Raw genomic sequence first — 19,484 nt, 5'->3', positions numbered from 1 at the left:
AGGACACACATCACAAAGAAGTTTCTGAGAATGCTTCTATGTGGATTTTATATGCAGTTATTCCGGTTTCCAACGAAATCGTTAGAGCTATCCAGATATCCACTTGCCGATTCTAGAAAAAGAGTGGTTCCAAATTGCTGTATCAAAAGAAAGGTTGAACACTGTTAGTTGAGGACACACATCACAAAGAAGTTTCTGGGAATACTTCTGTCTAGATTTTATATGAAGATATTACCGTTTCCAATGAAATCTTCACAGTTATCCAAATATCCACTTGCAGATTGTACAAAAAGAGTGTTTCCAAACTGGTGTATCAAAAGAAATGTTCAACTCTGTTAGTTGAGGACACACATCCCAATTATGTTTCTGAGAATATTTCTGTTTCGTTTTTATGGGAAGTTATTTCCGTTTTCACCATAGGCTTGAATTTGCTCGAAATGTCCACTTCCAGATACTACAGAAAGAGTGTTTCCAACCTGGTCTATGAAAAGGAATGTTCAGCTTTGTGACTTGAATGCAGATATCACAAAGTAGTTTCTGAAAGTGCTTCTGTCTAGATATTAGATGAAGATATTCCCGTTTCCAATGAAATCATTAGAGGTATCCAAATCTCCACTTACAGATCGTACAAAAAGAGTGTTTCCAAACTGCTCCATCAAAAGAAAGGTTCAACTCTGTTAGCTGAGGACACACATCCCAAATAAATTGCTGAGAATACTTCTGTCTAGTTTTTTTGGAAGATATTTCCGTTATCACCATAGGCCTGAATGCGCTCGAAATGTCCACTTCCAGATACTACACAAACAGTGTTCCCAACCTGTTCTATGAATGGGAACGTTCAGCTCTGTGACTTGAATGCAGATATCACAAAGTAGTTTCTGACAGTGCTTCTGTCTGGATTTTAGATGAAGATATTCCCGTTTCGAACGAAATCTTCACAGTTATTCAAATATCCACATGCAGATTCTGCAAAAAGTGTGTTTCCAAGGTATTGTATCAAAAGAAAGGTTCTACTCTGTTAGTTGAGGACACACATCCCAATTAAGTTTCTGAGAATCCTTCTGTCTCTTTTTTCTGGCAAGATATTTCCGTTTTCACCATAGGCCTGAAGGCGCTCGAAATGTCCACTTCCAGATACTACATAAAAAGTGTTTCAAACGTGGTCTATGAAAGGGAATTTTCTGCTCTGTGACTTGAATGCACATATCACAAAGTAGTTTCTGAGAGTGCTTCTGTCTAGATTTTAGATGAAGATATTCCCATTTCCAATGAAATCGATAGAGCTATCCAAATATCCACTTACAGATTCTACAAAAAGAGTGTTTCCAAACTGCTTTATCATAAGAAAGGTTGAACTCTGTTAGTTGAGGACACACATCACAAACAAGGTTCTGAGAATGCTTCTGACTAGATTTAATATGAAGATATTCCCGTTTCCAACGAAATCTTCACAGTTATCCAAATATCCACTTGCAGATTCTACAAAAAGAGTGTTTCCAATCCGCTGTATCAAAAGAAAGGTTCAACTCTGTTAGGTGAGGACACACATCACAAAGAAGTTTCTGAGAATGCTTCTGTCTAGATTTTATATGAAGATATTCCCGGTTCCATCGAAATCTTCACATTTATCCAAATATCCACTTGCAGATTCTACAAAAAGAGTGTTTCCAAACTGCTACATCAAAAGAAATCTTCAACTCTCTTACTTGAGGACACACATCACAAAGAAGTTTCTGAGAATGCTTCTGTCTAGATTTTATATGAAGATATTCCCGTTTCCAATGAAATCTTCACAGTTATCCAAATATCCAGTTGCAGATTCTGCAAAAAAAGTGTTTCAAAACTACTGTATCAATAGAATGGTTCGACTCTGTTAGTTGAGGACTCACATCACAATTAAGTTTCTGAGAATCTTTCTGTTTCGTTTTTATGGGAAGATATTTCCGTTTCCATCCTAGGCCTGAATGCCCTCGAAAAGTCCACTTCCAGATACTACACAAAGAGCGTTTCAAACCTGGTCTATGAAAAGGGATGTTCAGCTCTGTGACTTGAATGCAGATATCACGAAGTAGTTTCTGAAAGTGCTTCGGTCTAGATATTAGATGAAGATATTTGCGTTTCCAACGAAATCATTAGAGCTATCCAAATATCCACTTACAGATTCTACAAAAAGAGTGTTTCCAAACTGCTCTATCAAAAGAAAGGTTGAACTCTTTTAGTTGAGGACACACATCACAAAGAAGTTTCTGAGAATGCTTCTGTCTAGATTTTATATGAAGATATTCCCGTTACCAACGAAATCGTTAGAGGCATCCAAATATCCATTTGGATATTCTACAATAAGTGTGTTTCCAAACTGCTCTATGAAAAGAAAGGTTGAACTCTTTTAGTTGAGGACACACATCACAAAGAAGTTTCTGAGAATGCTTCTGTCTAGATTTTATATGAAGATATTCCCGTTACCAACGAAATCGTTAGAGGCATCCAAATATCCATTTGGATATTCTACTATAAGCGTGTTTCCAAACTGCTCTATGAAAAGAAAGGTTGAACTCTTTTAGTTGAGGACACACATCACAATGAAGTTTCTGAGAATATTTCTGTCTAGATTTTATATGAAGATATTCCCGTTTCCAACGAAATCTTCACAGTTATCCAAATATCCATTTGCAGATTCTACAAAAAGAGTGTTTCCAACCTGCAGTATCAAAGGAAAGGTTGAACTCTGTTAGCTGAGGACACACATCACAAAGAAGTTTCTGAGAATGTTTCTGTCTAGGTTTTATATGAAGATATTCCCGTTTCCAACGAAATCTTCACAGTTATCCAAATATCCACTTGCAGATTCTGCAAAAAGAGTGTTTCCAAACTGCTGTATCAAAGGAAAGGTTGAACTCTGTTAGTTGAGGACACACATCACAAAGAAGTTTCGGAGAATGCTTCTGTCTATTATTTATATGAAGATATTCCCGTTTCCAACGAAATCGTTAGTGGTATCCAAATACCCACTTACAGATTGTACAAAAAGAGAGTTTCCAAACTGCTCAATGAAAAGAAAGGTTGAATTCGGTTATTTAAGGGCACACATCATAAAGAAGTTTCTGAGAATGCTTCTGCCTAGACTTTATATGAAGATATTCCCGTTTCCAATGAAATCTTCACCGTTATCAAAATACCCACTTGCAGATCCTACAAAAAGAATGTTTCCAAACTGCTGTATCAAAAGAAATGTTCAACTCTGCTAGTTGAGGACACAGATCCCAAATAAATTTCTGAGAATACTTCTGTCTAGTTTTTATGGGAAGATATTTCCGTTTTCACCATAGGCTTCAATGCGCTCGAAATGTCCACTTCCAGATACTTCAGAAAATGTGTTTCAAACGTGGTCTATGAAAGGGAATGTTCAGCTCCGTGACTTGAATGCACATATCACAAAGTAGTTTCTGAGAGTGCTTCTGTCTAGATTTTAGAGGAAGATATTCCCGTTTCCAATGAAATCGATAGATCTATCCAAATATCCACTTACAGATTCTACAAAACGAGTGTTTCCAAACTGCTCTATCATAAGAAAGTTTGAACTCTGTTAGTTGAGGACACACATCACAAACAAGGTTCTGAGAATGCTTCTGACTAGATTTTATATTAAGATATTCCCGTTTCCAACGAAATCTTCACAGTTATCCAAATATGCACTTGCAGATTCTACAAAAAGGGTGTTCCCAAGGTGCTGTATGAAAATAAAGGTTCAGCTGTGTGAGTTGAGGACACATATCGCAATTAAGTTTCTGAGAATCCTTCTGCCTCGTTTTTATATGAAGATATTTCCGTTTTCACCATAGGCCTGTATTCGCTCGAAATTTCCACTTCCAGATACTACAGAAAGGGTGTTTCAAACGTGGTCTATCAAAGGGAATGTCCAGGTCGGTGACTTTAAAGGAAATATCATAAAGTAGTTTCTGACAGTGCTTCTCTCTAGGTTTTAGATGAAGATATTCCCGTTTCCAACGAAATCGATAGATCTACCCAAATATCCACTTACAGATTCCACAAAAAGAGGGTTTCCAAACTTCTCTATCAAAAGAAAGGTTGAAATCTGTTAGTTGAGGACACACATCACAAAGAAGTTTCTGAGAATGCTTCTATGTGGATTTTATATGCAGTTATTCCCGTTTCCAACGAAATCGTTAGAGCTATCCAGATATCCACTTGCCGATTCTAGAAAAAGAGTGTTTCCAAACTGCTGTATCAAAAGAAAGGTTGAACACTGTTAGTTGAGGACACACATCACAAAGAAGTTTCTGGGAATACTTCTGTCTAGATTTTATATGAAGATATTACCGTTTCCAAAGAAATCTTCACAGTTATCCAAATATCCACTTGCAGATTCTACAAAAAGAGTGTTTCCAAACTGGTGTATCAAAAGAAATGTTCAACTCTGTTAGTTGAGGACACACATCCCAATTATGTTTCTGAGAATATTTCTGTTTCGTTTTTATGGGAAGTTATTTCCGTTTTCACCATAGGCTTGAATTTGCTCGAAATGTCCACTTCCAGATACTACAGAAAGAGTGTTTCCAACCTGGTCTATGAAAAGGAATGTTCAGCTTTGTGACTTGAATGCAGATATCACAAAGTAGTTTCTGAAAGTGCTTCTGTCTAGATATTAGATGAAGATATTCCCGTTTCCAATGAAATCATTAGAGGTATCCAAATCTCCACTTACAGATCGTACAAAAAGAGTGTTTCCAAACTGCTCCATCAAAAGAAAGGTTCAACTCTGTTAGCTGAGGACACACATCCCAAATAAATTGCTGAGAATACTTCTGTCTAGTTTTTATGGGAAGATATTTCCGTTATCACCATAGGCCTGAATGCGCTCGAAATGTCCACTTCCAGATACTACACAAACAGTGTTCCCAACCTGTTCTATGAATGGGAACGTTCAGCTCTGTGACTTGAATGCAGATATCACAAAGTAGTTTCTGACAGTGCTTCTGTCTGGATTTTAGATGAAGATATTCCCGTTTCGAACGAAATCTTCACAGTTATTCAAATATCCACATGCAGATTCTGCAAAAAGTGTGTTTCCAAGGTATTGTATCAAAAGAAAGGTTCTACTCTGTTAGTTGAGGACACACATCCCAATTAAGTTTCTGAGAATCCTTCTGTCTCTTTTTTCTGGGAAGATATTTCCGTTTTCACCATAGGCCTGAAGGCGCTCGAAATGTCCACTTCCAGATACTACATAAAAAGTGTTTCAAACGTGGTCTATGAAAGGGAATTTTCTGCTCTGTGACTTGAATGCACATATCACAAAGTAGTTTCTGAGAGTGCTTCTGTCTAGATTTTAGATGAAGATATTCCCATTTCCAATGAAATCGATAGAGCTATCCAAATATCCACTTACAGATTCTACAAAAAGAGTGTTTCCAAACTGCTTTACCATAAGAAAGGTTGAACTCTGTTAGTTGAGGACGCACATCACAAAGAAGGTTCTGAGAATGCTTCTGACTAGATTTAGTATGAAGATATTCCCGTTTCCAACGAAATCTTCACAGTTATCCAAATATCCACTTGCAGATTCTACAAAAAGAGTGTTCCCAAGGTGCTGTATCAAAGTAAAGGTTCAGCTCTGTTAGTTGAGGACACACATTGCAATTAAGTTTTGAGAATCCTTCTGTCTCGTTTTTATGGGAAGATATTTCCGTTTCCACCATAGGCCTGAATTCTCTCGAAATGTCCACTTCCAGATACTACAGAAAGAGTGTTTCAAACGTGGTCTATGAAAGGGAGTGTTCAGGTCTGTGACTTGAATGCATACATCACAAAGTAGTTTCTGACAGTGCTTCTGTATAGATTTTAGATGAAGATATTCCCGTTTCCAACGAAATCGATAGAGCTATCCAAATATCCACTTACAGATTCTTCAAAAAGCGTGTTTCCAAAATGCTCTATCAAAAGAAAGGTTGAAATCTGTTAGTTGAGGACACACATCACAAAGAAGTTTCTGAGAATGATTCTGTCTAGATTTTATATGAATATATTCCGGGATTCAATGAAATCTTCACAGTTATCCAAATATCCACTTGCAGATTCTACAAAAAGAGTGTTTCCAAACTGCTGTATCAAAAGAAACGTTCAACTCTGTTAATTGAGGACACACATCACAAAGAAGTTTCTGAGAATCCTTCTGTCTAGATTTTATACGAACGTATTCCAGTTTCTAATGAAATCTTCACAGTTATCCAAATATCCACTTGCAGATACCCTAAAAAGAGTGTTTCCAAACTGCTGTATCAAAAGAAATGTTCAAGTCTGTCACTTGTGGACACACATCACAAAGAAGTTTCAGAGAATGCTTCTGTCTAGATTTTATATGATGTTATTCCCGTTTCCAACGAAATCTTTAGAGCTATCCAAATATCCACTTGCAGATTCTACAAAAAGCTTCACAGTTATCCAAATATCCACTTGCAGATTCTACAAAAAGAGTGTTTCCAAACTGCTGTATCAGAAGAAATGTTCAACTCTGTTACTTGAGGGCACACATCACAAAGAAGTTTCTGATAATGCTTTTGTCTGGATTTTTACGAAGATATTCGCTTTTCCAAAGAAATCTTCACAGTTATCCAAATATCCACTTGCAGATTCCCCAAAAAGAGTGTTTCCAAACTACTGTATCAATAGAAATATTCAACTCTGTTAGTTGAGGACACACATCCCAACTTAGTTTCTGAGACTCTTTCTGTTTCGTTTTTATGGGAAGTTATTACCGTTTTCACCACAGGCCTGAATTCGCTCGAAATGTCCACTTCCAGATACTACACAAAGAGTGTTTCAACCTGGTCTATGAAAAGGAATGTTCAGCTCTGTGACTTGAATGCAGATATCCCAAAGTAGTTTCTGAAAGTGCTTCTGTCTAAATATTAGAAGAAGATATTCCCGTTTCCAACGAAATGGTTAGATGTATCCAAATATCCACTTACAGATTCTACAAAAAGAGTGTTTCCAAACTGCTCTATCAAAAGAAAGGTTCAACTATGTTACTTGAGGACACACATTCCAAATAAGTTTCTGAGAATAATTGTGTGTCGTTTATATGGGAAGATATTTCCGTTTTCACCATAGGCCTGAATTCGCTCAAAATGTCCAGTTCCAGATACTACACAAAGAGTGTTTCAAACCTTGTCTATGAATGGGAATGTTCAGCTCTGTGACTTGAATGCAGATATCACAAAGTGGTTTCTGACAGTGCTTCTGTCTAGATTTTAGATGCAGATATTCCCGTTTCCTACAAAATCATTAGAGCTCTCCAATTATCCACTTACAGATACTACAAAAAGAGTGTTTCCAAACTGCTCTATCAAAACAATGGTTGAACTCTGTTAGTTGAGGACACACATCACAAAGAAGTTTCTCAGAATGCTTCTGTCTAGATTTTACATGACGATACTCCCGTTTCCAAGGAAATCGTTAAAGCTATCCAAATGTCCACTTACCGATTCTACAAAAAGAGTGTTTCCAAACTGCTGAATCAGAAGAAAGGTTGAACTCTGTTAGTTGAGGACACACATCACAAAGTGGGTTCTGAGAATGCTTCTGTCTAAATTTTTTTTGAAGATATTCCCATTTTGAAAGAAATCTTCACAGTTATCAAAATATCCTCTTGCAGATTCTACAAAAAGAGTGTTTCCTTACTGCTCTATCAAAGAAAAGCTGAACTCTGTTAGTTGAGGACACACATCACAAAGAAGTTTCTGAGAATGATTCTGTCTAGATTTTATATGAAGATATTCCAGTTTCCAACGAAATCTTCACAGTTATCCAAATATCCACTTGCAGATTCTACAAAAAGAGTGTTTCTATCGTGCTGTATCAAAAGAAAAGTTCAACTCTGTTAGTTGAGGACACACATCCCAACTAAGTTTCTGAGAAACTTTCTGTTTCGTTTTTATTGGAAGTTATTTCCGTTTTCACCAAAGGCCTGAATTCGCTCGAAATATCCACTTCCAGATACTACAGAAAGAGTGTTTCAAACGTGGTCTGTGAACAGAAATGTTGAGCTCTGTGACTTGAATGCAGATATGGCAAAGTAGTTTCTGAAACTGCTTCTGTCTAGATTTTAAATGAATATATTCCCGTTTCCAAAGAAATCGTTAGAGGTATCAAAATATCCACATACAGATTCTACAAAAAGAGTGTTTCCAAACTGCTCTATCAAAAGAAAGGTTCAACTATGCTAGTTGAGGACACACATTCCATATAAGTTTCTGAGAATAATTCTGTGTCGTTTTTATGGGAAGATATTTCCGTTTTCACCTTAGGCCTGAATGCGCTCAAAATGTCCACTTCCAGATACAACAGAAAGAGTATTTCAAACCTGGTCTATGAAAGGAAATGTTCAGCTCCGTGACTTGAATGCAGATATCACAAAGTAGTTTCTGACAGTGCTTCTGTCTAGATTTTAGATGAAGATATTCCCGTTTCCAATGAAATCTTCACAGTTATCCAAAGTGCACATGCAGATTCTGCAGAAAGCGTGTTTCCAAGGTACTGTATCAAAAGAAATGTTCAACTCTGTTAGTGGAGGACACACATCCCAATTAAGTTTCTGAGAGTTGTTCTGTCTCGTTTTTATGGGAAGAGATTTAAGTTTTCACCATAGGCCTGAATGCGCTAAAAATGTCCAGATCCAGATACTACAGAAAGAGTGTTTGAAATCTGGTCAATGAAAGGGAATGTTCAGCTCTGTGACTTCAATGCAGATATCACAAAGTAGTTTCTGACAGTGCTTCTGTCTAGATTTTAGATGAAGTTATTCCCGTCTCCAACAAAATCGTTAGAGCTATCCAAATATCCCCTTACAGATTTGACAAACAGAGTGTTTCCAAACTGCTGTATCAAGAGAAAGGTTGAACTCTGTTAGTTGAGGACACACATCACAAAGAAGTTTCTGGGAATGCTTCAGTCTTGATTTTATATGAAGATATTCCCGTTTACAATGAAATCTTCACAGTTATCCAAATATCCAGTTGCAGATTCTACAAAAAGTGTGTTTCCAAACTACTGTATCAATAGAAACATTCAACTCTGTTAGTTGAAGACACACATCACAATTAAGTTTCTGAGAATCCTTTTGTCTCCTTTTTATGGGAAGATGTTTCCATTTTCACAATAGCCCTGAAATGGCTCGGAATGTCCACTTCCAGATACTGAAGAAAGATTGTTTCAAACCTGGTCTATGAAAGGGAATGTTCAGCTCTGTTTCTTGAATACACATATCACAAAGCAGTTCCAGACAGTGCCTCTGTCTAGATTTTCGATGAACATATTCCCGTTTCCAATGAAATCGATTGAGCTATCCAAATGTCCACTTACAGATTCTACAAAAAGAGTGTTTCCAAGCTGTTCTATCAAAAGAAAGGTTGAACTCGGTTAGTTGAGGACACACATCACAAAGAGGGTACTGAGAATGCTTCTGTCTAGTTTTTTTATGTAGATATTCCCATTTCCAACGAAATCTTCACAGTTATCCAAATATCCACTTGCAGATTATACAAAAACAGTGTTTCCAATCTGCTCTATCAAAAGAAAGGTTGAAATCTGTTAGTTGAGGACACACATCAGAAAGAAGTTTCTGAGAATGCTTCTATCAAGATTTTATATGAAGATATTCCCATTTCCAAAGAAATCTTCACAGTTATCCAAATATCCACTTGCAGATTCTACAAAAAGAGTGTTTCCAAACTGCTGTATCAGAAGAAATGTTCAACCCTGTTAGTTGAGGACACACATCCCAAATATGTTTCTGAGAATCCTTCAGTCTCGTTTTTATGGGAAGGTATTTAAGTTTTCACCATAGGCGTGAATGCTCTCAAAATGTCCACATCCACATACTACCGAAAAACTGTATCAAACCTGGTTTATGAAAAGGAATGTTCAGCTCTGTGACTTGAATGCAGATATCACAAAGTAGTTTCTGACAGTGCTTCTGTCTAGAATTTTTGATGAAGATATTCCCGTTTCCAACGAAATCGTCAGAGTTATCCAAATATCCTCTTGCAGATTCTAAAAAAAGAGTGTTTCCAAACTGCTCTATCAAAAGAAAGGTTGAACTCTGTTAGTTAAGGACACACATCAGAAAGAAGTTTCTGAGAATGCTTCTGTCTAGATTTCATATGAAGATATTCCCGTTTCCAATGAAATCTTCCCAGTTATCAAAATATCCTCCTTCAGATTCTACAAGAAGAGTGTTTCCAAACTGCTGTATCAAAGGAAAGGTTGAACTCTGTTAGTTGAGGACACACATCACAAGGAAGTTTCTGAGAATGATTCTGTCTAGATTTTATATGAAGATATTCCCGTTTCCAAAGAAATCTTTATAGGAATTCAAATATCCATTTACAGATTCTACAAAAAGTGTGTTCTCAAACTACTGTATCAAAAGAAAGGTTTTACGCTGTTAGTTGAGGACACACATCACGAAGAAGTTTCTGATAATGCTTCTCTCAAGATTTTATATGAAGATATTCCCGTTTCCAATGAAATCTTCAGGGTTATCCATATATCCAGTTGCAGATTCTACAAAAAGTGTGTTTCCAAACTACTGTATCAATAGAAACATTCAACTCTGTTAGTTGAAGACACACATCACAATTAAGTTTCTGAGAATCCTTTTGTCTCCTTTTTATGGGAAGATGTTTCCATTTTCACAATAGCCCTGAAATGGCTCGGAATGTCCACTTCCAGATACTGAAGAAAGATTGTTTCAAACCAGGTCTGTGAAAGGGAATGTTCAGCTCTGTTTCTTGAATGCACATATCACAAAGCAGTTCCTGACAGTGCTTCTGTCTAGATTTTCGATGAACATATTCCCGTTTCCAATGAAATCGATTGAGCTATCCAAATGTCCACTTACAGATTCTACAAAAAGAGTGTTTCCAAGCTGTTCTATCAAAAGAAAGGTTGAACTCTGTTAGTTGAGGACACACATCACAAAGAGGGTTCTGAGAATGCTTCTGTCTAGTTTTTTTATGTAGATATTCCCATTTCCAACGAAATCTTTACAGTTATCCAAATATCCACTTGCAGATTCCACAAAAACAGTGTTTCCAATCTGCTCTATCAAAAGAAAGGTTGAAATCCGTTAGTTGATTACACACATCAGAAAGAAGTTTCTGAGAATGCTTCTATCTAGATTTTATATGAAGATATTCCCATTTCCAAAGAAATCTTCACAGTTATCCAAATATCCACTTGCAGATTCTACAAAAAGAGTGTTTCCAAACTGCTGTATCAGAAGAAATGTTCAACCCTGTTAGTTGAGGACACACATCCCAAATATGTTTCTGAGAATCCTTCAGTCTCGTTTTTATGGGAAGGTATTTCCGTTTTCACCATAGGCGTGAATGCGCTCAAAATGTCCACATCCAGATGCTACCGAAAAACTGTATCAAACCTGGTTTATGAAAAGGAATGTTCAGCTCTGTGACTTGAATGCAGATATCACAAAGTAGTTTCTGACAGTGCTTCTGTCTAGAATTTTTGATGAAGATATTCCCGTTTCCAACGAAATCGTCAGAGTTATCCAAATATCCTCTTACAGATTCTAAAAAAAGAGTGTTTCCAAACTGCTCTATCTAAAGAAAGGTTGAACTCTGTTAGTTAAGGACACACATCAGAAAGAAGTTTCTGAGAATGCTTCTGTCTAGATTTCATATGAAGATATTCCCGTTTCCAATGAAATCTTCCCAGTTATCAAAATATCCTCCTTCAGATTCTACAAGAAGAGTGTTTCCAAACTGCTGTATCAAAGGAAAGGTTGAACTCTGTTAGTTGAGGACACACATCACAAAGAAGTTTCTGAGAATGATTCTGTCTAGATTTTATATGAAGATATTCCCGTTTCCAATGAAATCTTTAGAGGTATTCAAATATCCATTTACAGATTCTACAAAAAGCGTGTTCTCAAACTACTGTATCAAAAGAAAGGTTTTACGCTGTTAGTTGAGGACACACATCACGAAGAAGTTTCTGATAATGCTTCTCTCTAGATTTTATATGAAGATATTCCCGTTTCCAGTGAAATCTTCACAGTTATCCAAATATCCAGTTGCAGATTCTACAAAAAAGTGTGTTTCCAAACTACTGTATCAATAGAAACATTCAACTCTGTTAGTTGAAGACACACATCACAATTAAGTTTCTGAGAATCCTTTTGTCTCCTTTTTATGGGAAGATGTTTCCATTTTCACAATAGCCCTGAAATGGCTCGGAATGTCCACTTCCAGATACTGAAGAAAGATTGTTTCAAACCTGGTCTATGAAAGGGAATGTTCAGCTCTGTATCTTGAATGCACATATCACAAAGCAGTTTCTGACAGTGCTTCTGTCAAGATATTCGATGAACATATTCCCGTTTCCAATGAAATCGATTGAGCTATCCAAATGTCCACTTACAGATTCTACAAAAAGAGTGTTTCCAAGCTGTTCTATCAAAAGAAAGGTTGAACTCTGTTAGTTGAGGACACACTTCACAAAGAGGGTTCTGAGAATGCTTCTGTCTCGTTTTTTTATGTAGATATTCCCATTTCCAACGAAATCTTCACAGTTATCCAAATATCCACTTGCAGATTCCACAAAAACAGTGTTTCCAATCTGCTCTATCAAAAGAAAGGTTGAAATCCGTTAGTTGATTACACACATCAGAAAGAAGTTTCTGAGAATGCTTTTATCTAGATTTTATATGAAGATATTCCCATTTCCAAAGAAATCTTCACAGTTATCCAAATATCCACTTGCAGATTCTACAAAAAGAGTGTTTCCAAACTGCTGTATCAGAAGAAATGTTCAACCCTGTTAGTTGAGGACACACATCCCAAATATGTTTCTGAGAATCCTTCAGTCTCGTTTTTATGGGAAGGTATTTCCGTTTTCACCATAGGCGTGAATGCGCTCAAAATGTCCACATCCAGATGCTACCGAAAAACTGTATCAAACCTGGTTTATGAAAAGGAATGTTCAGCTCTGTGACTTGAATGCAGATATCACAAAGTAGTTTCTGACAGTGCTTCTGTCTAGAATTTTTGATGAAGATATTCCCGTTTCCAACGAAATCGTCAGAGTTATCCAAATATCCTCTTACAGATTCTAAAAAAAGAGTGTTTCCAAACTGCTCTATCAAAAGAAAGGTTGAACTCTGTTAGTTAAGGACATACATCAGAAAGAAGTTTCTGAGAATGCTTCTGTCTAGATTTCATATGAAGATATTCCCGTTTCCAATGAAATCTTCCCAGTTATCAAAATATCCTCCTTCAGATTCTACAAGAAGAGTGTTTCCAAACTGCTGAATCAAAGGAAAGGTTGAACTCTGTTAGTTGAGGACACACATCACAAAGAAGTTTCTGAGAATGATTCTGTCTAGATTTTATATGAAGATATTCCCGTTTCCAATGAAATCTTTAGAGGTATTCAAATATCCATTTACAGATTCTACAAAAAGCGTGTTCTCAAACTACTGTATCAAAAGAAAGGTTTTACGCTGTTAGTTGAGGACACACATCACGAAGAAGTTTCTGATAATGCTTCTATCTAGATTTTATAAGAAGATATTCCCGTTTCCAGTGAAATCTTCACAGTTATCCAAATATCCAGTTGCAGATTCTACAAAAAAGTGTGTTTCCAAACTACTGTATCAATAGAAACATTCAACTCTGTTAGTTGAAGACACACATCACAATTAAGTTTCTGAGAATCCTTTTGTCTCCTTTTTATGGGAAGATGTTTCCATTTTCACAATAGCCCTGAAATGGCTCGGAATGTCCACTTCCAGATACTGAAGAAAGATTGTTTCAAACCTGGTCTATGAAAGGGAATGTTCAGCTCTGTTTCTTGAATGCACATATCACAAAGCAGTTCCTGACAGTGCTTCTGTCTAGATATTCGATGAACATATTCCCGTTTCCAATGAAATCGATTGAGCTATCCAAATGTCCACTTACAGATTCTACAAAAAGAGTGTTTCCAAGCTGTTCTATCAAAAGAAAGGTAGAACTCTGTTAGTTGAGGACACACATCATAAAGAGGGTTCTGAGAATGCATCTGTCTAGTTTTTTTATGTAGATATTCCCATTTCCAACGAAATCTTCACAGTTATCCAAATATCCACTTGCAGATTCTACAAAAACAGTGTTTCCAATCTGCTCTATCAAAAGAAAGGTTGAAATCCGTTAGTTGAGGACACACATCAGAAAGAAGTTTCTGAGAATGCTTCTATCTAGATTTTATATGAAGATATTCCCATTTCCAAAGAAATCTTCACAGTTATCCAAATATCCACTTGCAGATTCTACAAAAAGAGTGTTTCCAAACTGCTGTATCAGAAGAAATGTTCAACCCTGTTAGTTGAGGACACACATCCCAAATATGTTTCTGAGAATCCTTCAGTCTCATTTTATGGGAAGGTATTTCCGTTTTCACCATAGGCGTGAATGCGCTCAAAATGTCCACATCCAGATACTACCGAAAAACTGTATCAAACCTGGTTTATGAAAAGGAATGTTCAGCTCTGTGACTTGAATGCAGATATCACAAAGTAGTTTCTGACAGTGCTTCTGTCTAGAATTTTTGATGAAGATATTCCCGTTTCCAACGAAATCGTCAGAGTTATCCAAATATCCTCTTACAGATTCTAAAAAAAGAGTGTTTCCAAACTGCTCTATCAAAAGAAAGGTTGAACTCTGTTAGTTAAGGACACACATCAGAAAGAAGTTTCTGAGAATGCTTCTGTCTAGATTTCATATGAAGATATTCCCGTTTCCAATGAAATCTTCCCAGTTATCAAAATATCCTCCTTCAGATTCTACAAGAAGAGTGTTTCCAAACTGCTGTATCAAAGGAAAGGTTGAACTCTGTTAGTTGAGGACACACATCACAAAGAAGTTTCTGAGAATGATTCTGTCTAGATTTTATATGAAGATATTCCCGTTTCCAATGAAATCTTTAGAGGTATTCAAATATCCATTTACAGATTCTACAAAAAGCGTGTTCTCAAACTACTTTATCAAAAGAAAGGTTTTTCGCTGTTAGTTGAGGACACACATCACGTAGAAGTTTCTGATAATGCTTCTCTCTAGATTTTATATGAAGATATTCCCGTTTCCAGTGAAATCTTCACAGTTATCCAAATATCCAGTTGCAGATTCTACAAAAAGTGTGTTTCCAAACTACTGTATCAATAGAAACATTCAACTCTGTTAGTTGAAGACACACATCACAATTAAGTTTCTGAGAATCCTTTTGTCTCCTTTTTATGGGAAGATGTTTCCATTTTCACAATAGCCCTGAAATGGTTCGGAATGTCCACTTCCAGATACTGAAGAAAGATTGTTTCAAACCTGGCCTATGAAAGGGAATGTTCAGCTCTGTTTCTTGAATGCACATATCACAAAGCAGTTCCTGACATTGCTTCTGTCTAGATTTTCGATGAACATATTCCGGTTTCCAATGAAATCGATTGAGCTATCCAAATGTCCACTTACAGATTCTACAAAAAGAGTGTTTCCAAGCTGTTCTATCAAAAGAAAGGTTGAACTCTGTTAGTTGAGGACACACATCACAAAGAGCATTCTGAGAATGCTTCTGTCTAGTTTTTTTATGTAGATATTCCCATTTCCAATGAAATCTTCACAGTTATCCAAATATCCACTTTCAGATTCTACAAAAACAGTGTTTCCAATCTGCTCTATCAAAAGAAAGGTTGAAATCTGTTAGTTGAGGACACACACCAGAAAGAAGTTTCTGAGAATGCTTCTATCTAGATTTTATGTGAAGATATTCCCATTTCCAAAGAAATCTTCACAGTTATCCAAATATCCACTTGCAGATTCTACAAGAAGAGTGTTTCCAAACTGCTGTATCAGAAGAAATGTTCAACCCTGTTAGTTGAGGACACACATCCCAAATATGTTTCTGAGAATCTCTCAGTCTCGTTTTTATGGGGAAGTATTTCCGTTTTCACCATAGGCGTGAATGCGCTCAAAATGTCCACATCCAGATGCTACCGAAAAACTGTATCAAACCTGGATTATGAAAAGGAATGTTCAGCTCTGTGACTTGAATGCAGATATCACAAAGTAGTTTCTGACAGTGCTTCTGTCTAGAATTTTTGATGAAGATATTCCCGTTTCCAACGAAATCATCAGAGTTATCCAAATATCCTCTTACAGATTCTAAAAAAAGAGTGTTTCCAAACTGCTCTATCAAAAGAAAGGTTGAACTCTGTTAGTTAAGGACACACATCAGAAAGAAGTTTCTGAGAATGCTTCTGTCTAGATTTCATATGAAGATATTCCCGTTTCCAATGAAATCTTCCCAGTTATCAAAATATCCTCCTTCAGATACTACAAGAAGAGTGTTTCCAAACTGCTGAATCAAAGGAAAGGTTGAACTCTGTTAGTTGAGGACACACATCACAAAGAAGTTTCTGAGAATGATTCTGTCTAGATTTTATATGAAGATATTCCCGTTTCCAATGAAATCTTTAGAGGTATTCAAATATCCATTTACAGATTCTACAAAAAGCGTGTTCTCAAACTACTGTATCAAAAGAAAGGTTTTACGCTGTTAGTTGAGGACACACATCACGAAGAAGTTTCTGATAATGCTTCTCTCTAGATTTTATATGAAGATATTCCCGTTTCCAGTGAAATCTTCACAGTTATCCAAATATCCAGTTGCAGATTCTACAAAAAAGTGTGTTTCCAAACTACTGTATCAATAGAAACATTCAACTCTGTTAGTTGAAGACACACATCACAATTAAGTTTCTGAGAATCCTTTTGTCTCCTTTTTATGGGAAGATGTTTCCATTTTCACAATAGCCCCGAAATGGCTCGGAATGTCCACTTCCAGATACTGAAGAAAGATTGTTTCAAACCTGGTCTATGAAAGGGAATGTTCAGCTCTGTTTCTTGAATGCACATATCACAAAGCAGTTCCTGACAGTGCTTCTGTCTAGATATTCGATGAACATATTCCCGTTTCCAATGAAATCGATTGAGCTATCCAAATGTCCACTTACAGATTCTACAAAAAGAGTGTTTCCAAGCTGTTCTATCAAAAGAAAGGTTGAACTCTGTTAGTTGAGGACACACATCACAAAGAGGGTTCTGAGAATGCTTCTGTCTAGTTTTTTTATGTAGATATTCCCATTTCCAACGAAATCTTCACAGTTATCCAAATATCCACTTGCAGATTCTACAAAAACAGTGTTTCCAATCTGCTCTATCAAAAGAAAGGTTGAAATCCGTTAGTTGAGGACACACATCAGAAAGAAGTTTCTGAGAATGCTTCTATCTAGATTTTATATGAAGATATTCCCATTTCCAAAGAAATCTTCACAGTTATCCAAATATCCACTTGCAGATTCTACAAAAAGAGTGTTTCCAAACTGCTGTATCAGAAGAAATGTTCAACCCTGTTAGTTGAGGACACACATCCCAAATATGTTTCTGAGAATCCTTCAGTCTCGTTTTTATGGGGAGGTATTTCCGTTTTCACCATAGGCGTGAATGCGCTCAAAATGTCCACATCCAGATGCTACCGAAAAATTGTATCAAACCTGGTTTATGAAAAGGAATGTTCAGCTCTGTGACTTGAATGCAGATATCACAAAGTAGTTTCTGACAGTGCTTCTGTCTAGAATTTTTGATGAAGATATTCCCGTTTCCAACGAAATCATCAGAGTTATCCAAATATCCTCTTACAGATTCTAAAAAAAGAGTGTTTCCAAACTGCTCTATCAAAAGAAAGGTTGAATTCTGTTAGTTAAGGACACACATCAGAAAGAAGTTTCTGAGAATGCTTCTGTCTAGATTTCATGTGAAGATATTCCCGTTTCCAATGAAATCTTCCCAGTTATCAAAATATCCTCCTTCAGATTCTACAAGAAGAGTGTTTCCAAACTGCTGTATCAAAGGAATGGTTGAACTCTGTTAGTTGAGGACACACATCACAAAGAAGTTTCTGAGAATGATTCTGTCTAGATTTTATATGAAGATATTCCCGTTTCCAATGAAATCTTTAGAGGTATTCAAATATCCATTTACAGATTCTACAAAAAGCGTGTTCTCAAACTACTGTATCAAAAGAAAGGTTTTACGCTGTTAGTTGAGGACACACATCACGAAGAAGTTTCTGATAATGCTTCTCTCTAGATTTTATATGAAGATATTCCCGTTTCCAGTGAAATCTTCACAGTTATCCAAATATCCAGTTGCAGATTCTACAAAAAAGTGTGTTTCCAAACTACTGTATCAACAGAAACATTCAACTCTGTTAGTTGAAGACACACATCACAATTAAGTTTCTGAGAATCCTTTTGTCTCCTTTTTATGGGAAGATGTTTCCATTTTCACAATAGCCCTGAAATGGCTCGGAATGTCCACTTCCAGATACTGAAGAAAGATTGTTTCAAACCTGGTCTATGAAAGGGAATGTTCAGCTCTGTTTCTTGAATGCACATATCACAAAGCAGTTCCTGACAGTGCTTCTGTCTAGATTTTCGATGAACATATTCCCGTTTCCAATGAAATCGATTGAGCTATCCAAATGTCCACTTACAGATTCTACAAAAAGAGTGTTTCCAAGCTGTTCTATCAAAAGAAAGTTTGAACTCTGTTAGTTGAGGACACACATCACAAAGAGGGTTCTGAGAATGCTTCTGTCTAGTTTTTTTATGTAGATATTCCCATTTCCAACGAAATCTCCACAGTTATCCAAATATCCACTTGCAGATTCTACAAAAACAGTGTTTCCAATCTGCTCTATCAAAAGAAAGGTTGAAATCTGTTAGTTGAGGACACACATCAGAAAGAAGTTTCTGAGAATGCTTCTATCTAGATTTTATATGAAGATATTCCCATTTCCAAAGAAATCTTCACAGTTATCCAAATATCCACTTGCAGATTCTACAAAAAGAGTGTTTCCTAACTGCTGTATGAGAAGAAATGTTCAACCCTGTTAGTTGAGGACACACATCCCAAATATGTTTCTGAGAATCCTTCAGTCTCATTTTATGGGAAGGTATTTCCGTTTTCACCATAGGCGTGAATGCGCTCAAAATGTCCACATCCAGATGCTACCGAAAAACTGTATCAAACCTGGTTTATGAAAAGGAATGTTCAGCTCTGTGACTTGAATGCAGATATCACAAAGTAGTTTCTGACAGTGCTTCTGTCTAGAATTTTTGATGAAGATATTCCCGTTTCCAACGAAATCGTCAGAGTTATCCAAATATCCTCTTACAGATTCTAAAAAAAGAGTGTTTCCAAACTGCTCTATCAAAAGAAAGGTTGAACTCTGTTAGTTAAGGACACACATCAGAAAGAAGTTTCTGAGAATGCTTCTGTCTAGATTTCATATGAAGATATTCCCGTTTCCAATGAAATCTTCCCAGTTATCAAAATATCCTCCTTCAGATTCTA

Source organism: Gorilla gorilla, chromosome 15 (genome assembly GCF_029281585.2).
Source record: "Gorilla gorilla gorilla isolate KB3781 chromosome 15, NHGRI_mGorGor1-v2.1_pri, whole genome shotgun sequence".
Classification (NCBI taxonomy): domain Eukaryota; kingdom Metazoa; phylum Chordata; class Mammalia; order Primates; family Hominidae; genus Gorilla; species Gorilla gorilla.
This window is presented reverse-complemented; position numbering follows the sequence as displayed.